This window comes from Arachis ipaensis, chromosome B10 (genome assembly GCF_059453495.1).
Source record: "Arachis ipaensis isolate K30076 ecotype BB chromosome B10, ASM5945349v1, whole genome shotgun sequence".
Lineage (NCBI taxonomy): Eukaryota > Viridiplantae > Streptophyta > Magnoliopsida > Fabales > Fabaceae > Arachis > Arachis ipaensis.
In genome coordinates, this window is record NC_142435.1 from 42,454,296 (window position 1) to 42,462,032 (window position 7,737).

The following is a 7,737-nucleotide window of genomic DNA, read 5'->3' on the forward strand; positions in this document are numbered from 1 at the left end:
ATCATGAACATGTACACTAAATATAAGCATAAGAATAGTTTCCACAACATCAATAACAACAATGGCAATTTCAAAAATAGTAGTAGAAAAAATGACAAAACTTTAAATGTAAGACACAAAAAAAAACAAATGTTAAATTAAACTCTAAATGGCAGCAAGAAAACAAAGTAATAAAGAAGAAACCAGTACCAACAAGAACAATGAATAGAAATCACCTTTCACAACTGAGGGAGATGGAGCACAAACGAAGGCTAGAACTCAAACATGCAAGGGAGAGAGAGCACAGATGAGGAACTCGAAGTGGAACACAAGGGTTGGAGCACAGTGGAACAGAGGATGAAAATTGACGGAAGTGCGATGGAACAGAGGCTGAAAAGCAATGGAAGCACGGCAAAAAGAGGCGAAACAGACACGTTGATCTGACGCTAGAGCAGTGCAAGCAGCGGCAGTGGCTGGACAGCTTAAAAAAGGGGGAGGATATGGAGGCTTAGGGCTGCCTCTTTTCTGTGTTTGAAGATCGAAGATGAAAGGGGAAGGAAGTCGCGACAGTGGCTTTAAAGCTCAAAGTTGCAATGGCGGCAGTGGTTGGATGGAAGTTGTGTCAGTGGATTCGATGACGTTGAGATGACGGAGGACTGGAGAAGCTCGAGGGAGTGCTGCTTTGCATTGTAAAAGTAGAGGGAAGACTGAAGAGGGGTAATGGTTAGGGAACTTAGGGAGTTAGGGTTGCACGAAGAAAACGCAGCCATTTTTTAGAAAAATTCAAAAATTGGCCAGGTCACGGTTCGGTTCAACTGACTGGTTTTTGTCTGGTTTGACAGTCCAACGCCGTTTTCCCAATCTTCCAGTTATAGCTTTTGTCCGAACCGTATTTGGCAGTGGTTCACAGTTTGACCAGTTCGATCGGTCGGTTCGAACCGATTTTTAGAACATTGCTTCAGATTGTTAATCTAGTCATGGAGGCCCTGAAGAGGATCCCATCGGTGAGTTTGAGATTGGACAACAGTTTGAAAACAAGGAGGAAGTCATCTTGGCAGTTAAGACGTACAACATCAGGAGGGATGTGAAGTATAAAATACTAGAGAGTGACCAAGTCGGGTGCTCCTCCAACTCCCCGCAAATAGTATTTTGAAACCAAGTTAGCTTGACAGTCCACTTGGTCTGTGATTGTCTGTCATTGGGGCTCGGAATAATACCGAGTACCTACTGACACAAGTCATCAATGGACCGTTCCTGATAGAATTGCTCCCACCCACCGATGCAGCCACTGACTGGATCTCCATCAATGGCAAGTCCCGACTGGTACGCCATGTCATGTAGGGTGATACTCTTCTCCCCACATGGCAGGTGAAACATATGGGACTCGAGTTGCCATCTCTCGATTAGAACTGAGACCAACGGCCAGTCATACTCTCACCCTACCATGTATGCAACATACTCGAATCCTGTCGTCTAAGATGTGACCTAATCTGCTCAGGCAGACATCCCAATAAATTTCTTCTAGTACGCAAGACCCGAGGAGCCTACCAAATAAAATAAATCAGTAAAACAAAAAAAAGTCAACCAGTAACAACAAAATTCAAATTTTAAATATATAAACGACATGAGTTATAAAGTGTACCACTCGGTTAAGTCTGCCTGCAATATGGTCAACCTGATTCAATCTATAAAGAGTATCTTCATACCCCAACAGTTCTTGATCCATGAAACTACACTCTAATAGAACAAATTAGAATAAAATAATTTCAAATTTTAACTAATTTTTTATCATGCATATTCAAAATAAATCTAAATAACATAATCAATTAGATGTAAACCATAATCTAGATAAAAAAAATTCATTTGAAATTAACTATATTATATTACCAACCACATTTAGCACTAATCAATTGAAAGGGAAAATAAAAGAACAGAATTACTAAAATTAACTATAATTAGTTCAAACAAAACAATAATTAAAATAAATTTTTCTCTTACCTAACATTTATTCATAACCACATGATCATTTTACATATTCTAAACTAACAACACATATATAGTCATGTAAACTAAATATATCATCCTCTTATCAAACTAATTAACATAACTAATAACTTAATCTAACTTGCTAAAGAAATATATTCAAATAATAAACAACAACAAATCAAACAGAAAATATAAACATAACAATAGAATTATCTGAAACTGACGAACTAACAAAATCAATAACTTCAACGATGCCCAAACAAATAACCTTGACAACATAAGAGAAGATGACAACGAATAGAGTGAAAAGGTGAAATGAAAACGTGAAACATGAGAAACATAACAACAAATTGAACAAAAAAGAAAAAACATAAGAAAATTACGACGAACTGAAGAAACCAAGAACTTCAACAATGCCGAAAGAAATAATCTTGCCAAGAGATGGGAGGATAAGAGTGAAGAGAGTTAAAAAGAAATGAAAATGTGAAAAATAAAATGGTCCCCCCACGACTTTTATATTTTGGCGAACTTAATGTGAAGTTCGTCGGGAGTACAGCAAACTCTATATAAAATTTAGAGTTCGTCGGGGATATGGCGAACCTTATTAAATTAACGAGGTTCGTCGGGGGTACGATGAACTTTCTTCAAATGCCAAAAAAAATTTTGTATCTCGGAAGTTAAAGTTCGGATAATTTTTTTCGGAAAATAAAGCTTTTTTATTTTATAATAGAAAAAAATCCTTTAAGCCTTATTTGGATTATATTGGTTATTGATATTCAAATTGTATGAATTTTTTGAAATAAAAATTTTATATAAAATATTTTATAAAAAAATAGTAGTAACTTGTTTTTATTTTTGCAAGCCATTTGAAAATAGTGAGAACCTTGATCATTAGAATCGTTACTAGTTGAAAAATGTAAATGGACCTAATGATACTAACACAAAAGATGGGTATACTAAACTATAAAGGAAAAACCAATTATAAACTTTACTCATATCAAATAATCATATAAATAAAAAAATAAACATAATACCCACAATTGTAGTCACTTAATAAAGATAAAACAAGACACAAAAAAAATCCTAATTTTCTCACTTTCTATAACTATGACTAAAATAATTGCCTATTCTCCATCCTTAATATGAATTTAAGCAAGGTGCTTAAAATTTCATATCTATGTCCTTGATATCTGATGAGCGGATAATTTATATGCTTTTTGGCATTATTTTTACATAGTTTTCAGTATGATTTAGTTAGTTTTTAGTATATTTTTATTAGTTTTTAAATAAAAATCACATTTCTGGACTTTACCATGAGCTTGTGTGTTTTTCTGTGATTTCAGGTAATTTCTGGTTGAAATTGAGGGACTTGAGCAAAAATCAGATTCAGAGGTTGAAGAAGGACTATAGATGTTGTTGGATTCTGACCTCCCTGTACTCAAAGTAGATTTTCTGGAGCTACAAGAGTCCAAATGGTACGTTCTTAATTGAGTTGGAAAGTAGACATCCAGGGTTTTCCAGCAATATATAATAGTCCATACTTTGCCCAAGTTTAGATGACGCAAACTGGCATCCAACGCCAGCTCTCTGTCCTATTCTGGAGTTAAACGCCAGAAATAGGTTGCAAAGCAGAGTTAAACGCCAGAAACAGGTTACAAACTGGCGTTTAACTCCAAGAAAGACCTCTACACGTGAAAGCTTCAATGCTCAGCCCAAGCACACACCAAGTGGGTTCGGAAGTGGATTTCTGCATTATTTACTCATTTCTGTAAACCCTAGTAACTAGTTTAGTATAAATAGGACTTTTTACTATTGTATTTACACCTTTAGTTTTATCTTTGGATTATCTTTTGATCCTTGGATCACGTTTTAGGGGCTGGCCATTCGGCCATGCCTGGACCTTGTTCTTATGTATTTTCAACGGTAGAGTTTCTACACACCATAGATTAAGGTGTGGAGCTCTGTTGTTCCTCATGAAGTAATGCAAAGTACTACTGTTTTTCTATTCAATTCAAGCCTATTTCTTCTCTAAGATATTCATTCGCACACAAGAACATGATGAATGTGATGATTATGTGACGCTCATCATCATTCTCACTTATGAACGCGCCTGACAAACACTTCCGTTCTACGTGCAAACAAGCTTGAATGTGTATCTCTTAGCCTCCTGATCGTGAGATCAGAGTCTTCGTGGTATAGGCTAGAACTATTGGAGGCCATTCTTGAGGTCCGAAAAGTCTAAACCTTGTCTGTGGTATTCCGAGTAGGATCCGGGAAGGGATGGATGTGACGAGCTTCAAACTCGCGAGTGCTGGGCGTAGTGACAGACGCAAAAGGATTACTAAATCCTATTCCAGTATGATCGAGAACCAACAGATGAATAGCCGTGCAGTGACAGCACATCTTGGACCATTTTCACTGAAAGGATGGGAAGTAGCCATTGACAACGGTGATGCCCTACACAAAGCTTGCCATAGAAAGGAGTGGGAATGATTGGATGAAGACAGCAGGAAAGCAGAGGTTCAGGAGGAACGAAAGCATCTCTATACGCTTATCTGAAATTCTCACCAATGACTTACATAAGTATCTCTATCCCATTTTACGTTTTATTTATCTTTTAATTATTAAAACTCTATAACCATTTGAATCCGCCTGACTGAGATTTACAAGGTGACCATAGCTTGCTTCAAGCCGACAATCTCCGTGGGATCGACCCTTACTCACGTAAGGTTTATTACTTGGACGACCCAGTGCACTTGCTGGTTAATTGTTCGAAGTCGTGACAAAGTGTGTAAATTACGTTCCAAGCACCAAGTTTTTGGCACCGTTGTTAAGGATCACAATTTCGTGCACCAAGTTTTTGGCGCCGTTGCCGGGGATTGTTCAAGTTTGGACAACTGACGGTTCATCTTGTTTCTCAGATTAGGTAACTTTATTTTAATTTTAAGCTTTTTATTTTTATTTTTATTTCTATTTTTGAAAAAAATTTCAGAAAAAAATTTTGAAAATAAATTATTCTATGGCTTCAGAGTTTTTAAGAATGAATTCTAGAGTTTCAAGATAACATGTTGAAGCTTGGCTGGCTGTAAAGCCATGTCTAATTCTTTTGGACCGAGGCTTCCACTCATCAGCACAGAAGCAAGTTGAATGAAGTATCAGCTGTTGTATGTCTGATTTGTATCTGCTAAAACTTGGCTGGCCATTAGCCATGTCTAGTGTTTTGGACCGGAGCTTTCACTGAAATCTTGGCTGGCTAGTAAGCCATGTCTAATTCCTGGACCGGAGTTTTAGACTAACATTGCAAGATTCCTAGAATTCCTATTAAAAATTTTGAAATCCTTATTTTTTTTCCAATTAATTTTCGAAAAATACCAAAAAAATTTACAAAATCATAAAACTAAAAATAATTTGATGTTTCTTGCTTGAATCTAGTGTTAAGTCATAAGTTTGGTGTCAATTGCATGTTTATCCCTTTCTTGCATTTTTCGAAAATTCATGCATTGCATTCTTCATGATCTTCAAGTTGTTCTTGATGAATCCTCTTGTCTGATCTTCATATTTTCTTGTTGTGTGTTGCATCTTGTTTTTCATGTGCATTCTTGCATTCATAGTGTCTAAAAATTAAAAATTTCTATGTTTGGTGTCTTGCATGTTTTCTTTTCTTTAAAATTTTTTCAAAAATAAGTTCTTGATGTTCATCATGATCTTCAAAGTGTTCTTGGTGTTCATCTTGACATTCATAGTGTTCTTGCATGCATCATTTGTTTTGATCCAAAATTTTCATGCATTAAGTCTTTTTATTGTTTTTCTCTTTCTTCATTAAAAATTCAAAAATAAAAAAATATCTTTTCCTTATTTCACTCATAATTTTCGAAAATTTGGTTTGATTTGGTCAAAAAGTTTTTAAATTTAGTTGTGTCTTATGAGTCAAATCAAATTTTCAATTTAAAAATCCTATCTTTTTCAAAAACCAAATCTTTTTCATTTTTTTTCTTTCATATTTTCAAAAAATTTCAATTTGATTTTCAAAAATCTTTTTCTTATTTTGTTTCATAATTTCAAAATCTTTACTAACAATTAATGTGATTGATTCAAAAATTTTTAAGTTTGTTACTTGCCTATTAAGAAAGATTCAATCTTTAAATTTTAAAATCATATCTTCAAGTTTCTTGTTAGTCAAGTAATCAACTTTGATTTCTAAAATCAAATCTTTTTAATTTTCTTTTCAAATCTTTTTCAAAATGATTTTCAATCATATCTTTTCAATCACATCTTTTTCAAAATCAATTTCAAAATCTTTTTCAATTAACTACTTGACTTTTTGTTTGATTTTAAAAGTTTACTATTTCAATCATATCTTTTTCAAAACTACCTAACTAATTTTCTCTCTCTAATTTTCGAAAATCACCTTCCTCTTTTTCAAAATTCCTTTTTAATTAACCAATTATTTTAAATTTTTATTTTAATTTTATTTCTTTTTTTATTTTCAAATTCTAACCTTAATTTTTAAATTAAAAACAATAATATTTTAATTTTAATTTATTTAATTTTTGAATTCTTCCCTCTCATCTCCTTCTAATTATTTATTTATTTACTAACACTTCTCTTCACACAAAGGAATCTCTATACTGGGACATAGAGGATTCTATATTTTCTTTTCTGTTTTCTTCTTTTTCATATGAGCAGGAACAAGGATAAGAACATTCTTATTGAAGCTGATCCTGAACCTGAAAGGACTTTGAAGAGGAAGCTTAGGGAAGCTAAAGCACAACTCTCTGGAGAAAATCTGACAGAAATTTTCGAAAAAGAAGGAGACATGGCCGAAAATAATAACAATGCAAGGAAGATGCTTGGTGACTTTACTGCACCAAATTCCAATTTACATGGAAGAAGCATCTCAATCCTTGCCATTGGAGCAAATAATTTTGATCTAAAGCCTCAGTTAGTTTCTCTGATGCAACAGAACTGCAAGTTTCATGGACTTCTATCAAAAGATCCTTTTCAGTTCTTAACTGAGTTCTTGCAGATCTGTGATACTGTTAAGACCAATGGGGTTAACTCTGAGGTCTACAGGCTTATGCTTTTCCCGTTTGCTGTAAGAGACAGAGCTAGAATATGATTGGCCTCTCAACCTAAAGATAGCTTGAACTCTTGGGATAAGCTGGTCACGGTTTTCTTAGCCAAGTTCTTTCCTCCTCAAAAGCTTAGCAAGCTTAGAGTGGATGTTCAAACCTTCAAACAGAAAGAAGGTGAATCCCTCTATGAAGCTTGGGAGAGATATAAGCAACCGACCAAAAAGTGTCCTTCTGACATGCTTTTAGAATGGACCATCCTGGACATATTCTATGATGGTCTGTCTGAATTATCAAAGATGTCATTGGACCATTTTACAGGTGGATCCATTCACCTAAAGAAAACAACTGCAGAAACTTAAGAACTCATTGACATGGTTGCAAATAACCAGTTCATGTACACTTCTTAAAAGAATCCTGTGAGTAATGGGATGCCTCAGAGGAAGGGAGTTCTTGAAATTGATACTCTGAATGCCATATTGGCTCAGAATAAAATATTGACTCAGCAAGTCAATATGATTTCTCAGAGTATGAATGGATTGCAAGCTGCATCCAACAGTACTCAAGAGGCATCTTCTGAAGAAGAAGCTTATGATTCTGAGAACCCTGCAATAGCAGAGGTGAATTACATGGGGGAACCCTATGGAAATACCTATAATTCCTCATGGAGAAATCATCTAAATTTCTCATGGAAGGATTA

The 7,737-nt window shown here is 34.7% G+C and overlaps 1 non-coding gene across 1 annotated transcript; it reads right to left on the minus strand.

The window, feature by feature from the left end:
* Positions 1-7,174: 7,174 nt before the first annotated feature.
* On the minus strand, positions 7,175-7,282 carry LOC148579833 (small nucleolar RNA R71). The gene has a single exon (XR_015896310.1). It is a non-coding gene; the product is annotated as a small nucleolar RNA R71 (small nucleolar RNA).
* Positions 7,283-7,737: the final 455 nt, after the last annotated feature.